Source organism: Loxodonta africana, chromosome 26, assembly GCF_030014295.1.
Source record: "Loxodonta africana isolate mLoxAfr1 chromosome 26, mLoxAfr1.hap2, whole genome shotgun sequence".
NCBI lineage: Eukaryota > Metazoa > Chordata > Mammalia > Proboscidea > Elephantidae > Loxodonta > Loxodonta africana.
In genome coordinates, this window is record NC_087367.1 from 35,008,310 (window position 1) to 35,033,620 (window position 25,311).

The following is a 25,311-nucleotide window of genomic DNA, read 5'->3' on the forward strand; positions in this document are numbered from 1 at the left end:
TTCAGAATGGGGGGAGAAAACAGAATACACAGAGAGGATCATTGAAGATTCTCTGACAGAAAAATTCCCTAATATCATGAAAGATGAAAGGCCGACTATACAGAAAGATCAGTGAACCCCATATAGTACAGACCCAAAAAGAAAAACACCAAGACATATCACAATCACACTCACTAAAACCAAAGACAAAGACAGAATCCTGAGAGCAGCTTGAGAAAAACAAAAAGTCACAGAGGGGAAACTAAGACTAAGTGCTGATTATTTGGCAGAAGCCATGCAGACAAGGAAGCAATGGGATGACATATACAAAACCTTGAAAGAAAAAAAAAAATGCCAACCATGAATAATATACCCTGCAAAACTCTCATCAAATATGATAAGGATATTAGGACATATCCAGATAAACAGAAATTAAGAGAGTACATAAAAACCAAGCCAAATTTACAAGAATTTTTAAAAGGAGTCCTTCAGTTTGCGAACAAACAACATCAGGCAACAGCTTGAATCTAGGATGCAAGATTCCGTCAGCCAGATGCCAACCTAAGTAATGAACTCTCAAGGATTAAAAAAAAAAAAAAGATTTACAACCAGGAACCAGAGAAGTCAATCTGTAAATGCCAATGTCAGAAAAATAAAAGAGGGAATAAAGGGTGTAGGTATAGAATTTTCAAAAGGAAAGGAAGTCAAGGCAATATCAAGTAATAAAAGAGTGGTTCAAATTAAGGAAGATAGGGGTACATTTCAAGGTAACCACAAAGACAGTTAACAGACCTACTCATGAAAATAAAGAAGAAACAAAGTCTCAGTAAATACAAAATCTAAAAAAATGAAAGAAATGAAAAGAAATCCACAAAGGAAAGCTATTCAACACAGGGGAGTAAGAGGAACAAAGAAAAGGTCAGCACCACAAAAAAAAAAAAAAAAAAAACCCACTACAAAATGACAGCAATAAGCTCACATCTATCAATAATCACACTGAATGAAAATGGCCTACATACACCCATAAAGAGACAGAGAGTGACGGAATAGTTAAAAAAAAAAAAAAAAAAAAGAACCCGCCAATATACTGTCTACAAGAGACACACCTTAGAAACAAAAACATAAATATATTAAAAATCAAAAAACCCAAACCAAACCCAGTGCCGTCGAGTTGATTCCGACTCATAGCGACCCTACAGGACAGAGTAGAACTGTCCCATGAGTTTCCAAGGAGCACCTGGCAGATTCAAACTGCCGACCCTTTGGTTAGCAGCCGTAGCACTTAACCACTATGCCACTAGGGTTTCCATTAAAAATCATAGGAAGGACAAATATACATCAAGCAAATAGCAACCAGAAAAAGAGCAGGAGAGGCAATACTAATCTCAGATAAAATAGACTTTAAAGCAAAATCCACCATAAAGGACAAAGGACAGTATATAAGGATTAAAGAGATAATCCACCATGAAGATATAACCATAATAAATATCTATGCACCCAGTGACAGGGCTCCAAAATACCTAAAACAAACTCTAACAGCACTGAAAAGAGAAATTGACAATTCCACAATAATAGTAGGAGACTTCAACACACCACTTTCGGTAAAAGACAGAACATCTAGAAAGAAACTCTACAAAGATACATAAGATCTAAAGGCCACAGTCAGCCAACTTGACCACAAAGACATATACAGAACACCCCACCCAACAGCTGCAAAGTACATATTCTTTTCCAATACACATGGAACGTTCTCCGGAATAGACCACGTCTTAGGCCACAAAGCAACCCTCAACAAAATCCAAAACATTGAGGTAATATAAAGTATCTTCTCTGATCACAATGCTATGAAAGCAGAAATTAACAGCAGGAAGAGGAAGGGGAAAAAAAAATCAAACATATAGAAACTGAATAACATCCTGCTTCAAAACCACTGGATAATAGAAAAAATCAAAGATGGGATAAAAAAAATTCCTAGATTCGAATGAGAATGAAAACACATTGTGATGGTTAAGATTGTGTGTCATGGCTGGGCCATGATTCTCAGTGTTATATGTGATCACGCCCATGATGGGATCTGCTGTGAGTAGCCAATCAGTTGAAAGGGAGTTTCCTTGGGCATGTGGCCTGCATCCATATACAAGTGGATGTTGTGGCTTTTGCCTCCTCTGGATCCTACAGCTGCCTCTTGTTCATCTGACCTCCGGTTCTTGGGACTTGAAGTAGCAGCATACCTGCTGATCTTGGGATTTGTGGATCTTCACAGCCTGTGAATAAGAGCCCTGCTCACCAACTTGCTGATCTTGGGTTTGCCAGCCCCTGTGGATACATGAATTTTTTTTTTTTTTCACCAACCTGCTGATCTTGGGTTCGCCAGCCCCTGTGGATACATGAATCAGGAGAAGCCTCTATTCTGATCCATGGACTTGAGACATTCCAGCCTCTACAATCTTGTGTGAGCCATTTCCTTGATATAAATCTCTACCCTTATAAACTTCACTGGTTTTGCTTCTCCAGAGAACCCAGCCTAAGATATTTGGTACCGAGAGTGGTTCTAGAGAAAATTGTAAGGATGAGTTTTCTAAATTGGTTCTCAAGTCTGGTTAGTCTTAAAGATGTTGATGACTCTGCTTCCAGTAGGTAAAGAGGGCCCTGCTAATCCATGGCATGAGGTGGCAAATCAAATATGCAAAAATATCACCACCAATAGACCAGGTATTTGTGGAAGGTGAGGCTCTGGGTGATTGCATATATGGTACCTTCCTATGATTTTGTCATAATGGGAAGTATAAGGAAGCTGGTTGGTTGATTCTACTTTCGCTAGCCAAACTGGCAAAAGAAAGATGTGTTCAGGGCTTCAGAGTCACAGCTCGGGTGCCGCATAAACAACCTCAAAGTTTCCAAATGTGCTTTGAAAAAAAGCCTTATTTCTTGTAGTAACAAAGCTGATAATGCTGAAAACCAAACCCAGAGTCGTATTGTAAGAGTGGCTGAATTACAATGCCACCTCAATTGCCAACCTTGCGAGGTATCTAAAGTGAACACATTGATTGGGAAGAAATGGGATCCTGAAACTTGGGATGGGGACATACGGGCAGGTAATCAGGAAGCTGGAGACACTGAGCCCCTAAATTCCATTGAATCACTCCTGCCAACAGAACCACTCCCATCTGACTAGTTTACTTCATGTTTGTCTGCTACACCACCTGTCATGGATTGAATTATGTCCCCCCCAAAATGTGTATATCAACTTGGTTACACCATGCTTCCCAGTATTGAGTGGTTGTCCTTCATTTTGTGATTGTAATTTTATGTTAAAAGGATTAGGGCGGGAATGTAACACCACCCTCACTCAGGTCACCTCCCTGACCCAAGGTAAAGGGAGTTTCCCTGGGATGTGTCCTGCACCACCTTTCAGCTCTCAAGAGATGAAATGAAAGGGAAGCAAGCAGAGAGTTGGGGACCTCATACCACCAAGAAAGCAGCACCAGCAGCAGAGCGCGGTCCTTTGGACCCGGGGTCCCTGCACCTGAGAAGCTCCTTGACCTTGGGAAGATTGAGGACAAGGACCTTCCTCCAGAGTTTACAGAGAGAGAAAGCCTTCCCCTGGAGTCGACACTCTGAATTTGGACTTGTAACCTACTAGACTGTGAGAAAATAAATTTCCCTTTGTTAAAGCCATCCACTTGTGGTATGTCTGTCATGGCAGCACTAGATGACTAAGGCACCACTCTATCCAGAAGAACCATTAGCCCCTTCAGTACCATCTAATGAGATTAGCCCTAGCCCAGCTGTCTCTAAAGAGCCCTTTCCTTATTCATTACCTGGGGCATCACCTGAGGCAGATGCTTTACAAGACAATGCTGAAAGTTCTCAAAAGAATTTCACACTACTGGTTCTGGCTTCTAGACCTGTAACTAGACTTAAGTCCCAGTGAGCCCTAAAAGGTGAAGTACAAAAAAAGTGTGATCCAGGAGGAGGTACGCTACCCTCCAAAAGAGCTGCTTGACTTTTCTAATATGTACAAACAGAAACCTGGAGAACATATGTGGGAATGGCTATTAAGGGTGTGGGATAATGGTGCAAGGAACATAAAGATGGATTAGTCTGAGTTTATTGATATGCGTCCACTAAGCACAGATTCTTCATTCAATGTTTCAGTTTGAGAAGTTAGGAAAGAATCAAATAGGTTATTTGGTTGAGTTGCTGAAGCATGGATTACATGGTGGCCTACACTAAATCAAGTTTAAGTACCAGACCTGCCTCGGTATACTGTAGAAGAAGGTATCCAAAGGCTTAGGGAAATTGGTATGCTACAGTGGATTTATCAGGTTAGACCCACAGACCCACATATGGAATGCCCAGAAGACACACTTTTTACCACAACTGTGAGGAACGAATTTGTGAAGGGAGCTGCAGCATCCTTGAAGACTGCTGTGATCGCTATCATATGTAAGTCAAATTTGACAGTGGGAACTGCCCTAACTGAATTAAGACATTTAACTACAATGGGGCTGATTGGACCCCTTGGTAGTAGAGTCCAAGTGGCAGCACTCAATTGACAAAGACAAGGTGGGCGTGGTTGCAGTAATGGACAGCATAGTCCAAGCAGTAATCAGAATTGTCTGACTCATATGGACTTATGGCAGTGACTACTTAGTCATGGTGTCCCTATGAGTGAAATAGATAGAAAATCTACTAAACGTTTACTTGATCTGTACAAACAGATGAATTCTAGTTCAGGTGAACAGCAGTGTAACTCAAATCACCAGAATAAAGTGTCATGGTCAATTCCCAAACCTGAATGAGTTTAAATACCCATAACCCCTTGAATGAAATGGAGGCTGCGTCTCCTTCAGGAAGGACTCCAATACAGTGCCAAAAATGTATTCTGTTAATCTCTCTCCCAGCCTACCCCAAAGGGATCTACGGTCTTTTACAAGAGTTATTGTTCATTGGGGAAAAGGAAATAAGGAGACTTTTCAGGGATTACTGTATACTGGCTGTGAACTGACACCAATTCCAGGAGACCTAAAACTTCACTGTGGCCCACCAGAGTGGGGGCATATGGATGTCAGGATATTAATAGAGTCTTGGCTCATGTTTGTCTCACAGTAGGTCCAGTGGGTTCCGAATCCACCCTGTTGTGATTTTCCCAGTTCCAGAATGTATAATTGTAATAGATATATTCAGCAACTGGCAGAACCCCCACACTGGATCCCTAACAAATGGAGTAAGGACTATTATGGTAGGAAAAGCCAAGTAGAAGCCATTAAAACTGCCTCTACCTAAGAAATAGTAAACCAAAAGCAACACCACATTCCTAGAGGTATTGCAGAGATTACTGCCACTATCAAGGACTTGAAGGATACAGTGGTGGTGATTCTAACCATGTCCCCATTCAACTTGCCTATTTGGACTGTGCAAAAAACAGATGGGTCTTGGAGAATGACAGTAGATTATTGAAAACTTAACAAGGTGGTGACTACAATTGCAGCTGCTGTTCCAGATGTAGTTTCATTGTTTGAGCAAATTAATACATCTCCTGGTACCTGGCATGCAGCTATTGGTCTGGCTTATGCTTTTTTCTCTATACCTGTTTTGAAGAATCATCAGAAGCAGTTTGGCTTTAGCTGGCAAGGCCAGCAATACACTTTCACTTGCCTACCTCAGAGCTACATCAACTCTCCAGCACTATATCATAATTTAGTCCTCGGGGACCTTGATTGCCTTTGCCTTCCACAAGACGTCACGCTAGTTCATTACATTGATGGCATTATGCTGATTAGATCTAGGAAGGAAGAAGTGTCAATGACTCTGGACTTACTGGTAAAACATTTGCATGCTAGAGGATGGGAAATTAATCTGACAAAAAGTCAGGCACCTTCCACCTCAGTGAAATTTCTAGGGATCCAGTGGTGTGGGGCATGTCAAGATATTCTTTCTAAAGTGAATGATAAGTTATTGCATCTGGCTGCTCCCACCACCAAAAAAGGAGGCACAACACCTAGTGGGTCTCTTTGGATTTTGAAGGCAATATATTCCTCATTTGGGTGTGCTACTCTGGCCTATTTATCAAGAGACTCGAAAAGCTGCTAGTTTTGTATGGTGCCCAGAACAAGAGAAGGCTCTGCAACAGGTTCAGACTACTGTGCAAGCCATTCTGCCATTTGGGCCATATGATCCAGCTGATCCAATGGTATTTGAAGTGTCAGTGGCAGATAGAGATGCTGTTTGGAGTCTTTGGCAGGCCCCTATCGGTGAATCACAGTGCAGATCCTTAGGATTTTGGAGCAAAACCCTGCCATCCTCTGCAGATAACTGCTCTCCTTTTGAGAAACAGCTTTTGCTTGTTATTGGGTCTTAGTAGAGACTGAACGCTTGACTATGGGACACCAAATCACCATGTGGCCTGAGCTGCCCATCATGAATTGGGTGTTGTCTGACCCACAGAGTCATAAAGTTGGACATGCATGGCAGCACTCCATCATTAAATGGAAGTGGTATGTACAATATCCAGCCCGAGCAGGACCTGTAGGCATAAGTTGCATGAGGAAGTGGTCCAGATGTCCATGGTCTCTACTCCTGTCACATTACATTCCATTTCCCAGTCCACACCTGTGGCATCATGGAGAGTTCCTTATGATCAGCTGACTGAAGAATAGAAAACTTGTGGCTGGGTTACAGATGGTTCTGTGTGATATGCTCACAACACTTGAAGGTGGACAGTGGCAGCACTACAGCCCCTTTCTGGGAACTCCCTGAGGGACACTGGTGAAGGGAAATCCTCCCAATTGGCAGAACTTCAAGCAGTGCACCTTGCTATTCACTTTGCTTGGCAGGAGAAATGGCCAGATGTGTGATTTATACTGATTTGTGGGCTGTGGCCAGTGGTTTGGCTTGATGATCAGGGACTTGAAAGGGACATGATTGGAATATTGGAGACAAGGATATATGGGGAAGAAGTATGTGGATAGACATCTCTGAATGGGCCAAAGAAGTGAAGATATTTGTGTTTTGTGGAAATGCTCACCAAAGGGTGACCTAGCAGAGGATGATTTTAACAGGTGGACAGGATGACGTGTTCTGTGGAAAGCAGTCATCCTCTTTCTACAGGTACTCCTATCATTGCTCAATTGGCTCATGAACAAAGTGGCCATTGTGGCAGGGGTGGAGGTTATGCATGGGCCCAGCAACATGGACTTCCACTTACTGAGGCTAACTTGGCTACAGCCACTGCTGAGGGCCCAATATGCCAGCAGCAGAGACTAACACCGAGTCCCTGATATGGCACCATTCCTCAAGGTGATCAACCAGCAACCTGGTAGCAAGTTGATTACATTGGACCACTCCCATCATGGAAAGGGCAGTATTTTGTCCTTACTGGTTTAGACACTTACTCTGGATAGGGATTTGCCTTCCCTGAACACAATGCTTCTGACAAAACTAATATCCGTGGACTTACAGAATACATTATCCACCATCATGGTATCCCCTACAGCCTTGCCTCTGATCAAGGGGCTCACTTCACAGCAAATGAGGTGCTGTATTGGGCCCATGCTTATGGAATTCACTGGTCTTACCACATTTCCCATCATCCTGAAGCAGCTGGCTTGATAGAATGGTGGAATAGCCTCCTAAAGACACAATTACAACACCAGCTATATGGCAATACCTTCTGGGGTTGGGGCAATGTTCCCCAGGAGTCTGTATATGCTCTAAACCAGTGTCCAATATATGATGCTGTTTCTTCCGTAGCCAAGATTCATGGGTCCAGGAATCAAGGGGTGGAAATGGAAGTGGCACCATTCCCTAGTACCCCTAGTGACCCACGTGCAAGATTTTTGCTCCCTGTCACTGTGATCTTATGCTTTGCAGGTCTAGAGGTCTTAGTTCCAAAGAGAGGAATGCTCCCATCATGAGACACATCAGTGATTCAACTGAACTGGAAGGTAAGAATGCCTCCTGGCCACTTTGGGCTCATTATGGCACTGCATGAATAGGCAGAGAGTTACCATATTGGCTGATGTGATTTATCCTGGTTATCAAGAGGAAATCGAATTGATATTACATAGTGGAGGTAAAGAAGAACATGTCTGGAATGCAGCAGATCCCTTAGGGCATCTCTTACTACTACTATGCTCTCTGATTAAAGTCAATGGAAAACTACAACAATCTAATTCTGACATGACTACTAATGGCCCAGACCCTTCAGGAATGAATGTTTGGGACACCCCACCAGGTAAAGAACCACAACCAGCTGAGGTGGTTGCTGAGGGCAAAGGGAATACAGAATGGGTGGTGGAAGAAGGTAGTTCTAAATACTAGTTATGTCCACATGACCAGTTGGAGACATGAGGACAGTAATTGTTATGAGTATTTCGGCTTTGTATGTGTCCATCAAATATTTTTGTTCTTTTTACTTACAAAATATAAGAGGTAAACAGGGCTAGTGCATTTTTGGTTATACACGTTTTAGTTGTATCATGTTAGGCACAAGTATGACTTTGTAATTGTCTTTATTCAGAGATTATGTATGGTTTGTGGAGATGTGTACAGGTGCCAAGGTGACAAGGGGTAGACTATGATGGTTAATATTGTGTGTTATCTTGGCTGGGCCATGATTCTCAGTGTTTATATGTGATCGCCCACATAATGGAATCTGCCATGAGTAGCCAATCACTGGAAATGGAGTTTCCTTGGGCGGGTGGCCTGCCTCCATATGTAAGTGGACATTTTGGCTTTTGCCTTCTCTGGATTCTGCCGGTGTGTCTTGTTCATCTGACTTCTCGTTCCTGAGACTTGAGCTAGCTGCTTACCTGCCATCTTGAGATTCGTGAATCTTCACAGCCTGTGAACAAGAGCCCTGATCTCCAACCTGCTGATCTTGGGTTAGTCAGATCCTGCAGAAATCCTGGTGGCATACTGGTTAAGTGCTCCAGCTGCTAACCAAACCCTCAGCAGTTTGAATCCTCCAGGCGCTCCTTGGAAACTCTATGGGGTAGTTCTACTCTGTCCTATAGGGTCGCTATGAGTCGGAATTGACTCGACAGCACCGGGTTTGGTTTTTTGGTTTTTGCAGATACGTGAATCAGGAGAAGCCTCTATCCTGACCCACAGACTTGAGACACTCCAGCCTCTACAATTGTGTGAGCTGTTTCTTTGATGTAAATCTCTCTCTATATATTTACACACTTCACTGGTATTGCTTCTCTAGAGAGCACAGCCTAAGACACACATCATACCAAAACCTTTGGGACACATCAAAGCCAGTTCTCAGAGGTCAATTCATAGGAATAGATGATGTTATGGATTGAATATCTATCAACTTGGCTAGGCCTTGATTCTCTTGTATGATTGTCTACCATTTTATCTTCTGAAGTAATTTCTCTATATGTTGTAAATCCTATTGCTACGATAGAATAAGATGGACTAGTTGCAGTTATATTGGTGACATTTACAAGATTAGGTGGTGTTTTAAGCCAATCTCTTTTGAGATATAAAAGAGCAGAGAGCCATGGGAACATCATACCACCAAGAAAGTAGTGCCAGGAGCAGAGCACATCCTCTGGACCTGAGATTCCTGTGTTGAGATGCCCCCAGACCAAGGGAAGACTGATGACAAGGACCTTCCTCCAAAGCCAACAGAGAAAGCTTTTCTCTGGAGCCTGCACCCTGAATTCAGACTTCTAGCCTACTGGCCTGTGACAGAATAAACTTCTCCTTGTTAAAGTCATTTACTTGTGGTATTTCTGTTATAGCAGCACTACATGACTAAGACAGATGCACACATCAAAACAGAAGAAAAGGACAAAATCAAAACAACTTGAACAAATAGAAAGAGAACAGCAAAAGAAGCTCACAGCCACCAGAAGAAAGGAAATAATAAACATCAGAGCAGAAATAAATGAAATAGAAAATAGAAAGAATAAAAAAAAAAAAAAAAGCTGTTTCTTTGAAAGGACTGACAAAACACTGGCCAAACTAAGAAAAGAAAAACAGAAGAGGGTGCAAGTAACCCAAATAAGAAATGAAATGGAGGACATTACAACAGACTTAACTGAAATAAAAAGGATCATAATAGAGTACTATGAAAATCTATACTCTAACAAAGTTGAAATCCTAGAGGAAATGGACAAATTTCTAAAAACACACTACCTACCTGAACTGACAGAGGCTGAAGTTGAAAATCTGAACAGACCCATAACAAGAGAAGAGATTGAAAAGGTAATAAAATAAACTCCTAACCAAAAAAAAAGCCCTGGCCCAGATGGCTTCACTGGAGAATTCTACCAAATATTCAGAGAAGAGCTTACACCAGAACTACTGAAACTATTTCAGAACATAGAAATGGAAGGGATACTTCCAGATTCATTCTGTGAATCCAGCAAACGCTGATACCAAAACCAGGCAAAGACACCACAAAAAAAGAAAATTACAGACCAACATCTCTTATGAATATATATGCAAAAATTCTCAACAAAATTCTAGCCAATAGAATTCAGCATCATACCAAAAATATAATACACTATGACCAAGTGAGAGTCATATTAGGTATGCAAGTACGTTTCAACATTAGAAAATCAATCAACATAATCCACCACATAAATGAAAGACTCATGTGATCATTTCAACGGATGCGGAAAAGGCATTCAACAAAGTCCAACATCCATTCCTGATAAAAACTCTCGATGAAGCAGGTATAGAAGAGAAATTCTTCAACTTAATAAAGAGCATCTATATAAAACCAACAGCCAACTTCATTCTTAATGGAGAGAAGCTGAAAACATTCCCCTTGAGAACAGGAACAAGACAAAGACGTCCTTTATCACCACTCCCATTTAACATTGCGTTGGAAGTTCTTACTACAGCAATAACGCAAGAAAAAGAGATAAAGGGCATCCAAATTGGTAAGGAAGAAGTAAAACCGACCCTATTTGTGAATGATCTGACACTATACATAGAAAACGCAAAAGACTCCATGGGAAAACTACTGGAAGTGATAGAAAGATTCAGCAGAGTAGTAGGATACAAGATAAACATAAAAGAATCAGTAGGATTCCTATACACCAATAAAGAGAACTAAAAAAAAAAAAAAAGGAAATCAGGAAAACAATACCATTTATAATAGCCCCTAAAAAAATAAAATACTTAGAAATATATCTAAACAGGGATGTAAAAGACCTACACTTGTTACAGGGCAAGGCTCCCCAGCTCAGGACTAAGCCCTGCCTAGGTTCTTACCTTCTTCTGACCTAGAATGACCAGGAGAGGCTCAGAGGTTCCACACAAACAAAGGTTTATTAGTGACACAAAGTAATTGCTTGCAATAGAGAGGGGGAGAGGGGTTTCCACCTATCCTAGCCTCCAGTCTCTCACTGAACAAAGGATTTCTTAGGGCTTATAAAACTTCTTAGGTGGGAAAAAGGCATTATCTTTATTCATTAGGTGGGTGGAGATTTCCAGGAGAAGGGGAGGGATTATGAAAATCAAATGCACATGCAGTTAGAATTTAAGATGGACTTCCTCACAGAGATTGCTGGAACCAAGATGGAGTCTGTCACAAAGGCTGTTGGGATGTCAAACAGGACTTATTCTGGGATGTTGTGCATGTGTGATGCTTCTGGATCTTCGTTTAAGCCCTGGCGAGGGGTCCGTGATCATGTTTGTCTTATGTGGAAGGTCATTCATAGGCTATGTTGATCTTTACTGTGCATGCTCTGCACCTGGTGAGGCCTTGAAAAACAACTCAGGAGAATTATCAGTAATTTATAGCTGGTCAGGCACATAAAACCCGTTAGGCACATAGGGCCTTGAAATGTAGTCCATTATCTTGTCTAAGCACCTAGTTTGTTAATTACAAGTAGTTCTCAGGTGCCAGCAGTAAAAGTCATATGGTGGCCTGCACTTAGGTTTAGATTTAATTATAGCTGTTATAGCACACAAGGCCTTGAAATTAAATGGCCTTATTTAATTCAGCCAGCCCGACCTCTTCCCTGTCTCACACACAGAAAGCCATGAAACACTACCTCGAGAAACCAAAAAGACCTGTATAAATGGAAAAACATACCATGCTCATGGGCAGGTAGACTCAACATTGTAAAAATGTCAGTTCTACCCAAAGCTGTCTACAAATACAATGCAATTCCAACCCAATACCAACAGCATTCTTCAAAGAGTTAGAAAAACTAATCATTAACTTTATATGGAAGAGAAGTTGTCCTGATAAGTAAAGCACTATTGAAGAAGAAGAGTAAAGTAGGAGGACTTGCACTACCTGATCTCAGAACCTTCTTTGCAGCTATGGTAGTCAAAACAGCTTCGTGCTGTTACAGGGATAGACACATTGACCAATGGAACAGAATTAAGAACCCAGATGTAAATCCGCCCACCTAGGTCACCTGATCTTTGACAAAGGCCCAAAATCCGTCAAATGGGGGAAAAAAGTCTTTTTAACAAATGGTGCTGGCAAAACCAGATATCCATTTGCAAAAGTATGAAACAGGACCCATAACTCACACCATATAAACACTAATTCAAAATGGATCAAAGACCTAAATATAAAAAGAAAAACAATAAAGACCGTAGAAGAAAAAATAGGGTCAATGCTAGAGGCCCTAATACATGGCATAAAAAGGATACAAACCATAACTAACGATACACAAACACCAGAAAATAAGCTAGATAACTGGGGTCTTCTAAAAATTAAACACGCTTATCCAAAGACTTGACCAAAAGAGTAAAAAGGGGGAAAAAAATGTGGCTATGACAAATCCAACAAAATCTCTAAAATCTACAGGAAAATCCAACATCTGTACAAGAAAAAGACAATCCACTTTAAAAATGGGCAAGGGATATGAACAGACACTTCACGAAAGAACACATTCAGGAATCTAACAGACATTTGAGGAAATGCTCCCAGCACTAGCCATTAAATAAAGAAAGGCAAATCAAAACCACAGTGAGATAGCATCCCACCCCAACATTACTGGCACAAATCAAAAAAACAGAAAATAAATGTTGGAGAGGCTGCAGGGAGATTGGAACTCTTATGCACTGCTGGTGGGAATACAAAAAGGTACAACTATTTTGGAAAACGATCAGGAATATATCCTAGAGAAATAAGAGTCATCACACGAATAGACATATGCACACCCATGTTCATTGCAGCATTGTTCACAATAGCAAAAAGATGGAAACAACCTAGATGCCCATTAACAGATGAATGGATAAACAAACTATGGTACATATATACAATGGAATACTACACAACAATAAAGAACAATGATGAATCTGCGAAGCATCTCACAACATGGATGAATCTGGAGGGCACTATGCTGAGTGAAAAAAGTCAATCACAAAAGAACAAATATTGTATGAGAGCACTACTGTGAAAACTCATGAAAAGGTTTATACCTTTTCAAAAGAAACAATCTTTTATGGTTACAAGGGAGGGGAGGGGTAGGAGGGAAAAACACTAAATAGGCAATAGATAAGTGGTAACTTTACTGAAGGATAAGACAGTATACAATCACACCAGCAAAAATATACAGTACCAGCAAAACTTGTCCAAGGCAAGGTCATGGAAACTCCATAGACACATCCAAACTCCCTGAGAAACCAAATTCCTGGGCTGAGGGCTGGGGACCATGGTCTTGAGGAACGTCTAGGTCAATTGGCATAACATAGTGTATAAACAAATGTTCTACATTCTACTTTGGTGAGTAGCGTCTAGAGTCTTAAAAGCTTGTGAGCGGACATCTCATATACTCTACTGGTCCCACCCTGTCTGGAGCAAGGAGAATGAAGAAAGCCAAAGACACAAGGGAAAGATTAGTCCAAAGAACTAATGAACCACAACTACCACAGCCTCCACCAGACTAAGTCCAACACAACCAGATGGTGCCCAGCTACCACCACTGACTACTCTGACAGTGATCACAATAGAGGGTCTCAGACAGAGCTGGAGAAAAATATAGAGCAAAATTCTAACTCACACACACAAAAAAAGACCAGACTTACTGGTCTAACAGAGACTGGAGAAACCCTGAGAGTATGGCCCCCAATTCCCTTTTAACTCAGTACTGAAGTCATTCTTGAGGTTCACACTTCAGCCAAAGATTAGAAAGGCCCGTAAAACAATATGAGACTAAATGGGCACATCAGCCCAGGGGCAAGGACAAGTAGGCATGAGGGACAGGAAAGCTGGTAATGGGGAACCCAAGGTCAAGAAAGGGAGAGTGTTGAAATGTTGTGGGGGTGGCTTCCAATGTTACACAATAGTATATATATAAATTAATTAATGAGAAACTAATTTTCTCTGTAAACATTCATCTAAAATACAATTTTTTTTTTTAAGGCCAGCTCAATCAGTGTAGGCGGTGTAGTCTAATATTAGGCACATGTACTTTGAGGTCATAGCACCTAAGTTCATAACCCCAGCTCAGTCATTTGCAGGCTAGGGTTCCTGGGAGAATTACTTAACTCCTTTGTGCTTCAGTTTCCTTCTCTGTAAAATGCGTACAGTAATATTACCTAACTCATAATACGTGGGTATATGTGCATGTAAAACCATGTAGAAAGAGAAAATATATATATTCTTTCATTAAAAAGGATTAAAAGAACTAATATCTATAAAGCACTGACAACAGTCCCTGGCACATTTCAAGCGCAATTGAGCGTCAGCTATTGCCACTGTCTAGGTCTCAGCCTGTGGCTGACGGCTGAGTGCAGGATACTGGCCCAGGACTGAGTGACTCATTCCAGGAGCTTTTGTCCCAGCCATGTCCCCTGTACAGAAAGTCTCCCACAGCTGCCAGACCTCTGTCATCCATCCCACTGGCCCCACCACTCACCCTGCTCGGATTTCCAATTATTTGTCTTGTTTTGAATTCAAGTGGGAGGTGGGAGGTTAGAGTCTGGCTTTATTAATGGTGGCATCTTTAGTGTTATCGACTTTCTCACTCACTCCTCATTCTCACTTCAAGAAGCTGTTTCCTTTAATTAAGCCCTATGCTAAGTGCAGAGCAGGTGATAAAAGTCCGGAATGGCCTTTCTTCTGGGATTTAGGTGCTTTCTCACAGTTTGGGGAGTGGAGAGACAGTGCATTGTTGCCTTTGAAGTCTGACATCCGTCCCCACAATCACAGAAGTGGGACAGTATGGAGAGCCAAGCCTGAGAGGTGGGAGCCTGTCTCTCCCCAGGCAGTTCTACATGTAAAGTGGGGGTGAGTAGGTGAGAATGCCTTTGCCATCTCTCCCAGCACTGTGACACTCAGCATGAGGACTGAGGACTGGACTGTGTCAGCCCAGCAGAGGAGGTGGAAAACTCTATTCTAGTGGAGATTCGTTGATGGGGTGATAGAAGCCACAGATACTTAAAGGGCAACAAGTTATAAAGAAAAAGCCTGAACTTTGGTATTACCCTACTGAGGTTTGAATTCTGGCTCTGGTGCTTCTCTTAGCAAGTTACTTTAGCATATTGAGACTCAACTGCCTCTTTCGTAAAATGGGGTGATGGTATCTAGTTCCCAGAAGATGACAGTACGGCACCATTGCTACCATTAGGATTTTACTGCACGACAAACTTGCTGAAGGCCAGTTCTTATTCCTATCCTCCAATCCAGTCCTGCGCATCAGCACCTCTGTACTCTTTTCCCAATTGCTGAGGCAGTATTAATCCTACTCTTTCTAATGTGTATATCTTGTACCTGGTCATGCTTCCATCATTGCATGCATCCCATGCTGTTTGTTGTTGTCGTTAGGTGCTGTTGAGTCAGTTCCGACTCGTAGAGACCCTATAGGATAGAGTAGAACTGCCCCATAGGTTTTCCAAGGAGCTGCTGGTGGATTCAAACTGCTGACCTTTTGGTTAGCAACTGATCTCTTAACCACTACACGACCAGGGCTCCTCCCATGCTAGGGGCTTATGGTTAACACGTCTGTATTTCCAGCTAGGTTCTGCTTCTTATTCTGTCTTTGCCAGTTGCCTGGAAAGAGAGACACGCTCCATAAATAGTAGGCATTTGGTGAGTGAACCAGTAGCGTTCAGCCTGATTTACTTTACGTGAAGTCATCACCATCGTTGCCAAGCAGACTTTCTCCTCAGGGTGAACCCACCCTCCGCTGGGTTCAGGGCTGTAAGCCATTCTAAGCACCATCAGTAAGGTGAGAGGCAAGACAGGTTACTTACCGAGGACACAAAGGGTTGAAAGTAGATTCCCAGCATAGTGCCTGCCACACGAAAGGCCTGGCAAATGTCATAATCCTAAGTGTTGCTGCTGATGCCACGAAGACTGTGGATACTGAGCACCATGGCAAATGTGACTGGCTTGTGCAGGTAAGAATCTGAACTCTCTGTTCCAGCCTGATCATGCAGTTGGGAAGCCCCACTGCCATTTCAGCTGGCCCCAAATGTCCCCACACACCCCCAGGCCACCACTGCACTGCTCTGGTTCATCTCCCAGATAAGGGGCTGCAGTGGAGTGGGCAGGAAGAAAGACAGCCAGGCCACCTGCATCAGGCACTGAACAGCAGCTTCTGGGCCCCCTTCCAGAAGTCTGGGAAAAGAGATCTCATCACTCATCCTGTTGTCCTCCCATGGGCCCTCCTTCGCATCTCCACCAAGAAATCTTGCACCTCTCCAAGTTGAACTATGGTGCCTGTTCCACCATCAAGGGTTCCCACAGCCTCATGGTTGGAGCAGTGCACTATAACATACAGCACCACTTTTTTCTCTCAACCCTGGGCTGCAGTTAGTTAGTGTTCCTCTTATCTTCCCTGCAGGATTGTGTCTCCTCAGGCCTGGGTCTGCTCTGATTTTTTCCTATGTCCCCAGCATCTACAGGAGGATCCAACACAGAGCAGACATTCAGGAAAAGCCTGGCAAATTGACTTTAACCACAAATGCCCAAATTATGTCCAGAAACAGCTTTATGATTTTGATGGCCTCTAAATATCATGAGTCATTAGTGGTTCAGTGGTAAAATCCTCACCTTCCACACAGGAAACTTGTGTTCAATTCCCAGCCAATGTACTTGTAGCCTTCACCCATCTGTCACTGGAGACTTGCGTGTTGCTATGATGCTGGACAGATTTCTGTGGAGCTTCCAGACTAAGATGGAGTAGGATGAAAGGCCTGGCAGTCTGCTTCTGAAAATCAGCCAACAAAAACCCTGTGGATCACAGAAGTCCAATCCACAACTGATCAAGGAGAAGGTACAGGATTAGGCAGGTTTCATTCCATTATGCATGGGGTCCCCATCCATCTGTGACTGACCTGATGGCAGCTAACAACAACAAATTTCACTCAGTTCTAGAAGAGTCTTACTCCTGGGTGCCTGTCCTATGCCTAAGTCAGAACTATTGGTCTCAATATAAAAGACTAAAATGCAATTCAAGCTGACTGCAACAAACAAATAAAAGGGGGGAAGGCACTGTTCTAAAGCTATGCACGAACCACACATGGCTGGATTAGGGTGCTTGGCCATGGCACGAGTGATCTCTCTGCAAACCTCAGCTCCATTTCCCATGCATTGGCTTCACTTTCAGACAAGTTCCCCCCAAGAAGTGACCAGATGGCCACCAGGAGCTGAAGATTTTGATTCTACCAGTTTAGCAATTACACAATATAGAATGTCCCTCTCTTCTGATAGTTCCAGCAACAGTCCCAAGGAGAACTCTCATTGGCCTGGCATGGGTCACGTGCCTATCCTTGAATGAATCACTGTGTCTAGGCGAGCGGTGCTCTGAGTGGATAGGTGTGAGTCATATACTCACCCCTGGAGTGGAATATGCTCAGCCCTACCCAGACCATATGGACTGAGGTTGGGGTAGGGCAGTTTTCCCAAGGGACACCAGGGTTCTCTTTCCAGAAGAAGGGGAATGAACACTGGCCAGGCAAAAGCAATTACTACTGCTCATCATAGCTCCTCCATTAATAAGTCAAGAAAAGTAATAACAAGATCAGATGGCAAGGGGACATCTAACAATCTTAAGAAGACAACGTACCAAGCAAAAATAATCCAAGACAGTGAATCTGTAATCAAAAGCCAAGCTCTATCTTATAGAAACTGAACTCGTGTCACAGACTGTCAGGGCCATTGGAAACGAAAAGAGAGGGTGGGCTGGAGCAGTTGGGAAGGCTTTCTAGAGGTGGAGGTTTAAAGGATTGGCAAAGAAAATAGTTGTTGTGGAGCAGATTTGGACTCATGGTGATCCCATTTGTGTTAGATAGAACTGTGCTGCATAGAGTTTACCTTTCAGAAGCAGATCACAAGACTATTCTTCCAAGGTGTCTCTGGGTGGGTTCCAACTGCCAAACTTTCAATTAGTACCCCAACACTTAATTGTTTGTGCTACCTAGGGACTCCATAAAGGACTGGCAGTCCCCAAAAGAAGGGGAATGGGTTTTTCTGGCTGCTCTGGCCAGTCAGGGACTGCATGGACATCAGGGAGATGGTGCTAGCCTCAGACATCATGCCAGGGCACAAAGCTATCAACAGGACCACTCTGGGGAGTAAGGCATGGGGAGCAAGGTGGTAGGCAGGAGGGCCTTGCCCCTCCAAAGGCCCAGGCTCCACCCACAGGACACAAGCCAGCAAGATAAAAATCTGATTTACTCATTAGGTCTGTTTCTTCTGTACAAATCAAGCTATTTTTCCGCATTGTAAATACTGTTTTAAACTCTTGCTCATGGGCAATTAGATTACAAGCATTGCCTGGAGAGCTATACACCAATGTATCTAGTGGGCCTCTGGCTGCTTCGCAAGCAGTGTCTTTTAACAGTTTTTCCCAATGATTTTTAAGGGCCTTTGAAGTCCTCTCCCTGGTGATGCGTTAGGGCCCTTGTATGTGTCCATTAATCTCTATAACAGCCGAAGAGAGACTCTGTCTTGTCTGTGTTCGTTCCTAAACAGCCCAAGCTGAGCACCATACCCATTATTTCTGCCTGTTGTTTCCCAACACTCTTCACCGGTAAGCTCCACACCCTCCACTGCCTCTGTCTTTGTTCTAATTAAAGACGCTAGAAAGTACAAACCCTGAGTACTGGGCCAGTCCTCAGGAGACTTGTATTACAGTGCAAAGATCTTCATTGTTCTGGGCAAGTTATTTCATCTATCCTCCCCGGGCCTTAGTTTCAACATCTGTAGAACAGAGTTAATTCTTGTTTTGCCTGAGTGGCATCCACTTCTCCTCTACTGGTCTCTCAGAGTCCTCTGTAATCTTCCACTGGTGACCAGATGATTTTTTTTCTTGCTGCTCTTCCAAAATTCTCCTTTGATTTTCAGGTTGTTCCCTTACTCCCGTACGTACCCCTGCCTCCCTAATCTTGCTCACTTTAGGCTCTCCTCTGCAGTGATAGTTCTCTCCCTTGAGGCCCACATAACCCTAACCTCATCTGGCCAAGCACCAGTGCCACCTCCTCCATGAAGGGCTTCATGACTACCCTTGGCCCTCGGTTGCCTGTCTTTTCTGTGGACTTCTACCTCCATGGGACACAGTTTGGACTTTGATAATAATAATAACCATAACCACTTTTACTGAGCACCTACTATGTGCCAGACACTACGGTAGAGACTATATACATGACTTCTCTTGGTTCCCCCAATGGCCCTGCAAAGTAAGTATTACTATTCCCATTTTACAGATGAGGAAACTGAGGCTCATAGAGGTCTCAAGGTCAAAAAACTTGTAATGACTGAACCAGAATTTGACCTTTTCTCCCCTAGGAAGAATGATCTTTATTGAGTTTCCACTACATCGGGCAGGGGCTTAGTGCCTCTCATGCTTCATGTATTCCCAACAGCCCCCCAGAAAGTAGGTAGTGCTATCCTTACTTCATAGAAGAGGAAAAAAAGTGGCAGAGAAGTGGCATGTAAAATACACAGCTCTGCAGCCAACATCTGGAGTGAGATTCAAAGTCAGATCTGCTGACTCCACAGACCTACTCTTTCTACCCTTCATCCTGCCCTAAATAGGCCCAGAGGTATAGTAGCCTTTACCTCACCTTACACAGGCCCAGAGGACAGCCCCTCTTCCAAGGCACCAGCTCACCTTCCCAGGGACTGTGCACCTGTTCTGAGCTATGAGCACAAAAGTGAAAGATTAGAAGCCCATCCTCAGATAACATAGTTCATGAAGAAAATGTTCTACATCCTACTTTGGTAAGTAGCGTCTAGGGTCTTAAAAGCTTATGAGTAGGGGCATAGCCAACATGGTGCTATAGACAGAAGCAGCACACCATCCCTCTGCAGCAAAGAAAACTAAACAAACAGATACAAACATCAATCCTGGAAACCTAAGCATCAAATGAAGGTGTAAATAACTCAACTAAGCACTGAATGGAATACGAGACAGAGAATAGAGAATGAGGAGGCATAACCAAATAAAACAAGGAGGTCCCCTACCAGTTAATGAGGCATGGACTCTCCATCTTGGACTTCAGCCACCAAGAATGACAGACAAGGAGTAGGGGAAGGCAACTTCATGGAGCTCCCAAAAGGAGACAGAGCATCTGCTCCACACATCTCATCCTCTCCCTTCCCTCTTGCCTATCTGCACTGCATGCTGAGTGCCACACTGCAGAGTGGCAAAGGCACAGCAGACCACTGAACTTCACCCTGCACTGCCCCCTGGCCCTGCCCTGCTGGCTTCAGTACATGCCACAAATGACCCATACCTGCGCCTTCCCCCTCAGCTGGACTTGCCCTGCAGCAACATAGCTGAGCAACCACCCCTGCCCACCTGGACAAGGTGGTGATAAGTATTGTGCCCATAGATGAGCAAGCAACAAAGCATGCCCAGCCTGCCTGCCCAGACATAACCAAATAAAACAAAAAAGCAGGGCATAACAAATGAATCTACAATCAGTAAATGAAGAAAATAATTACTGAATGTCCTGAAGAGAGTAGACAATATCGAAACATAAAAAAAAAAAAAAAAAGGGACAGGATGGCTCCAGAAAGCATCCAAAATAAAACACCAGATAACCTTCTGAAAGAAGAAAAGGCATTGGAACTACCAATAGGGAATTCAAAACTGTAATATTCAGGGCTCTCCAAGAGATGAAGGAAAATGCAGACAAAACAAGGAAAAAGTAGACAAAATCATGGAAAATACAGACAAAATCATGAAAAAGACAAAACAATGGAAGAATCCAGGAAAATAACACGGGAACAAAATGCCAAAATAAACAAACAACTAGAAATCATACAAAAACAGTAATTAGGCATTCAAAAGATAAACAACGAGATTTCAGAAACGGACAGCGCAATAAAAGATTTTAGGAGCAAATCTGAAACAATGGAACACAGGATCAGCAAAACTGAAGACAAATCCTTGAATACCGCTTTCCTTAAGGAATAATGAGAGAAAAGAATGAAGAAAAATGAAGAAACCCTGAGAACAATGTGGGATATAATCAAAAGCAAAAATTTGCACGTGATCGGAGTTCCAGAACACAGAGAGAAAACGGAAAACACAGAGAGGATCACTGAAGATTCTCTGACAGAAAACTTCCTTAATATCATGAAAGATGAAAAGCCAACTATCCAAGAAGCTCAACAAACCCCATACAGGATAGACCTCAAAAGAAAAACACCAAGATATATCATGATCACACTCACTAAAACCAAAGACAAAGAAAGAATCCTGAGAGCAGCTTGGGAAACAAAAAGTCACATACAGGGGGGGAAAATAAGATTAAGCTCTGACTACTTGGCAGAAAACATGCAGGCAAGAAGGCAGTAGGATGATATATATAAAGTCTTGAAAAAAAAATTGCCAACGAAGAATAATACATTCTGCAACACTCTTGCTCAAATATGGTGGCAAAAGAAGGACGTTTCCAGTAAACAGAATTAAGGGAATATGTAAAAACCAAACCAAATTTACTTACAGAATTATTGAAGAATGTCCTTCTGTTAGAGAACTAACAACATCAGAGAACAAACTGAACCTAGCACATAAGACAGCATCGGCCAAATACCAACCAGATACCAGATATCATCAGGTAATGAACTCTCAAGGGTAAAAAAAAACTAAAACATTTACAACAGGAAACCAGAGTCATCAATTTGTAAGTGACAACGACATCAGAACAATAAGAGGGAATAAATGGTGTACATATAGAACTTTCAAATGAAGAGGAAGTCAAGGTGTTATCATGTAATAAAAGATAGGTTTAAACTTAGGAAGAAGGGGTAAATTTCAAAGTAACCACGAAGAAAGTTAACAAACCTGCTCATCAAAATAAAGAAAAACATAAAGCCTCAGACAAAAATGAAAGAAACGAAAAAAATCCACAAACAAAAGTAATTCAGCACAGGAGAGTAAGAGGAACAAAAAAAACGTCAGTACAAAAAAAAAAAAAAAGGCATTACAAAATGACAGCAATGAGCTCACAATTGTTGATAATTACACTGAATGTAAATGGTCTAAGTGTACCCATAAAGAGACAGAGAGTGATAGAATGGATTAAAAAAAAAAAAAAAAAAAAAAGACCCATCAATATGCTGTCTAAAGAGACACACCTTAGAAACAACATAAATTTATTAAAAATCAAAGGATGGAAAAAAAAAAATCAAACAAACAGCTACCAAAAAAGAGCAGGAGTGGCAATGCAACTGTTTTTGAATGCTCTTCAGCAAAATTTTACTTGTGTATGATATTGTTCAATAATTTCCACATTCTTTTGAATCACCTTTCTTTGGAATGGACACAAATAGGCAGCTCTTCCAGTCAGTTGACCAGGTAGCTGTCTTCCAAATTTCTTGGCATAGACAACTTGTAAGGGGGAGGGGGAGAGCTTGCACTCAGGAAGAGGAAGAGGCAGGGAGTGGTGAAATTCCTCAATAAGACAATCCCCACAAAGGAAGAGGCAGGGGGTGGTGACATTCTTCAATAAGATGGTCCCTGCATAGTTAAACTTTAAGCCAAGGAAATGGTCTTTACAGGGGTCTTTGATTTGATAAAATCCTTAACTTGATAAAGTCCCTAACTTGATAAGATCTCTACCTTGGTAATTAAACCTTAAGCCAAGGAAATAGTCTTCATGGGGAGGGGGAGGTCTTGTCCTGGCTTTTAAATGTTTGTAGAGACAGATCAAGAGACAAAAGGAGTATAAAGCCCTAAGAAAACTATCGGGGCACTCAGATTCTTTCTCTACCTGAGTAGCCGGCTTGATGCTTCCTAGTGAAGTGTACTTTTACTACTAACCCTCTGCTTGCTAATAAACCTCTGCTTGCTTGGCACTGGGTTTTTTTGCTTGGCACTATTTGTCTCAGTGTTTGAATTCTTTCCTACACCAAAGACAAGAACCAAGGCCATTCTCCATTAACAGAGTGAGCACTTCCAGCCCTGCATCTGTTTGTTGAAACATCTCAATTGGTAATTCATCAATTCCTGGAGCCTTGTTTTTCGCCTACGCCTTCAGTGCAGCTTGGATTTCTTCCTTCAATACCACCGGTTCTTGATTATATGCTACCTTCTGAAATAGTTGAACATCAACCAATTTTTTTGTTTTTTTGGTACAGTGACTCTCTGTATTCCTTCCATCTTCTTTTGATGCTTCCTGCATCATTTAATATTTTCCCTGTAGAACCCTTTAGTATTGAAAACCGAGATTTGAATTTTATTTTCAGTTCTTTCAGCTTGAGAAATGCTGGGAGTGTTCTTCTTTGGTTTTCTAACTCCAGGTCTTTGCATGTTTCATTATTCCTTACTTAGTCTTCCCGAGGTGCCCTTTTAAATTTCTGTTAAGTTTTTTACTTCATTTCTTCCTTATGCCTTAGCTACTCTCTACTCAAGAGCAAGTTTCAGAGTCTCTTCTGACATCCATTTTGGTCTTTTCTTTCTTTCCTGTCTTTTTAATGACCTTTTGTTTTCTTCATGTATGATGTCCTTGATGTCATCCTACAACTCATCTGGTCTTTGGTCATTAGCATCCAATGTATTAAATCTATCCTTGAGATGGTCTCTAAATTCAGGTAGGGTATACTCAAGGTTGTATTTTGGCTCTTGTGAACTTGTTCTAATTTTCTTGAGCTTGAACTTAAACATGAGCAATTGATGGTCTCTTATACCGTTGGCCCCTTGCATTGTTTTGACTGATGATACTGAGCTTCTCCATTGTCTCTTTCCACAGACATTGTCAATTTGGTTCTTGTGTATCCCATCTGGTGAGGTCCATGTGTATAGTGACCCTTTATGTTGTTGAAAAAGGTATTTGCAATGAAGAAGTCATTGGTCTTGCAAAATTCTATCATCCAATCTCTGGAGTTGTGTCTATTAATTACCAAGGCCATATTTTCCAACTACTGATCTTTCATCTTCGTTTCCAACTTTTTAATTCCAACCACCAAGGCATCTTGATTGCATGTTTGACCAATTTCAGAATGCAGATGTTGGTAAAAATCATCAATTTCTTCATCTTTGGCCTTAGTGGTTGGTGCATAAATTTGAATAATAGTTGTATTAACTGCTCTTCTTTGTAGGTGTATGGGTATCATCCCATCACTGACAGCATTGTACTTCAGGATAGATCTTGAAATGTTCTTTTTGAAGATAAATGTAACACCATTCCATCTCATTTTTTCATTCCCAGGTTGTCTGATTTAAAATGGCCAATACCAGTTCACTTCAGCTCACTAATACCCAGGATATCAATCTTTATGCGTTCCATCTCATTTTTGACAAATTCAAGTTTTCCTAGAGTTATACTTTGTACATTCTACATTCCAACTACTAATGGATGCTTGCAGCTGTGTCTTCTCATTTTGAGTGGTGGCACATTAGCAAATGAAGGTCCTGAAAGCTTGACTCCGCCCACGTCATTAAGGTCAACTCTACTTTGAGGAGGCAGCTTTTCCCCAATCGCAAACGACACAGTAATTCATGCGTTAAATATTAATATTGGACTATGAACATAAATGGAAACCCTGGTGGCGTAGTGGTTAAGTGCTACGGCTGCTAACCAAAGGGTCAGCAGTTTGAATCTGCCAGGTGCTCCTTGGAAACTCTATGGGGCAGTTCTACTCTGTCCTATAGGGTCGCTATGAGTCGGAATCAACTGGACGGCATTGGGTTAAAGACAGGAAAGAAAGAAAAGACCAAAATGGATGTCAGAAGAGACTCTGAAACTTGCTTTTGAACATAAAAGAGCTAAAGCAAAGGAAGAAATGATGAAGCAAAAGAGGTGAACGGAAGATTTCAAAGAGCAGTTCGAGAAGACAAAGTATTATAATGAAATGTGTAAAGACGTGGAGATAGAAAACCAAAAGGGAAGAACACTCTTGGCATTTCTCAAGCAGAAAGACATGAAGAAAAAATTCAAGCC

The 25,311-nt window shown here is 42.0% G+C and overlaps 1 protein-coding gene and 1 pseudogene across 1 annotated transcript in view; one reads left to right on the forward strand and one right to left on the reverse strand.

The window, feature by feature from the left end:
* The window catches only part of BIRC6 (baculoviral IAP repeat containing 6), a 582,018-nt gene that overhangs the window by 524,455 nt on the left and 32,252 nt on the right, over positions 1-25,311 (reverse strand). The gene's annotated exons all lie outside the window — the stretch shown is intronic.
* On the forward strand, positions 4,861-7,898 carry LOC135228686 (uncharacterized; annotated as a pseudogene).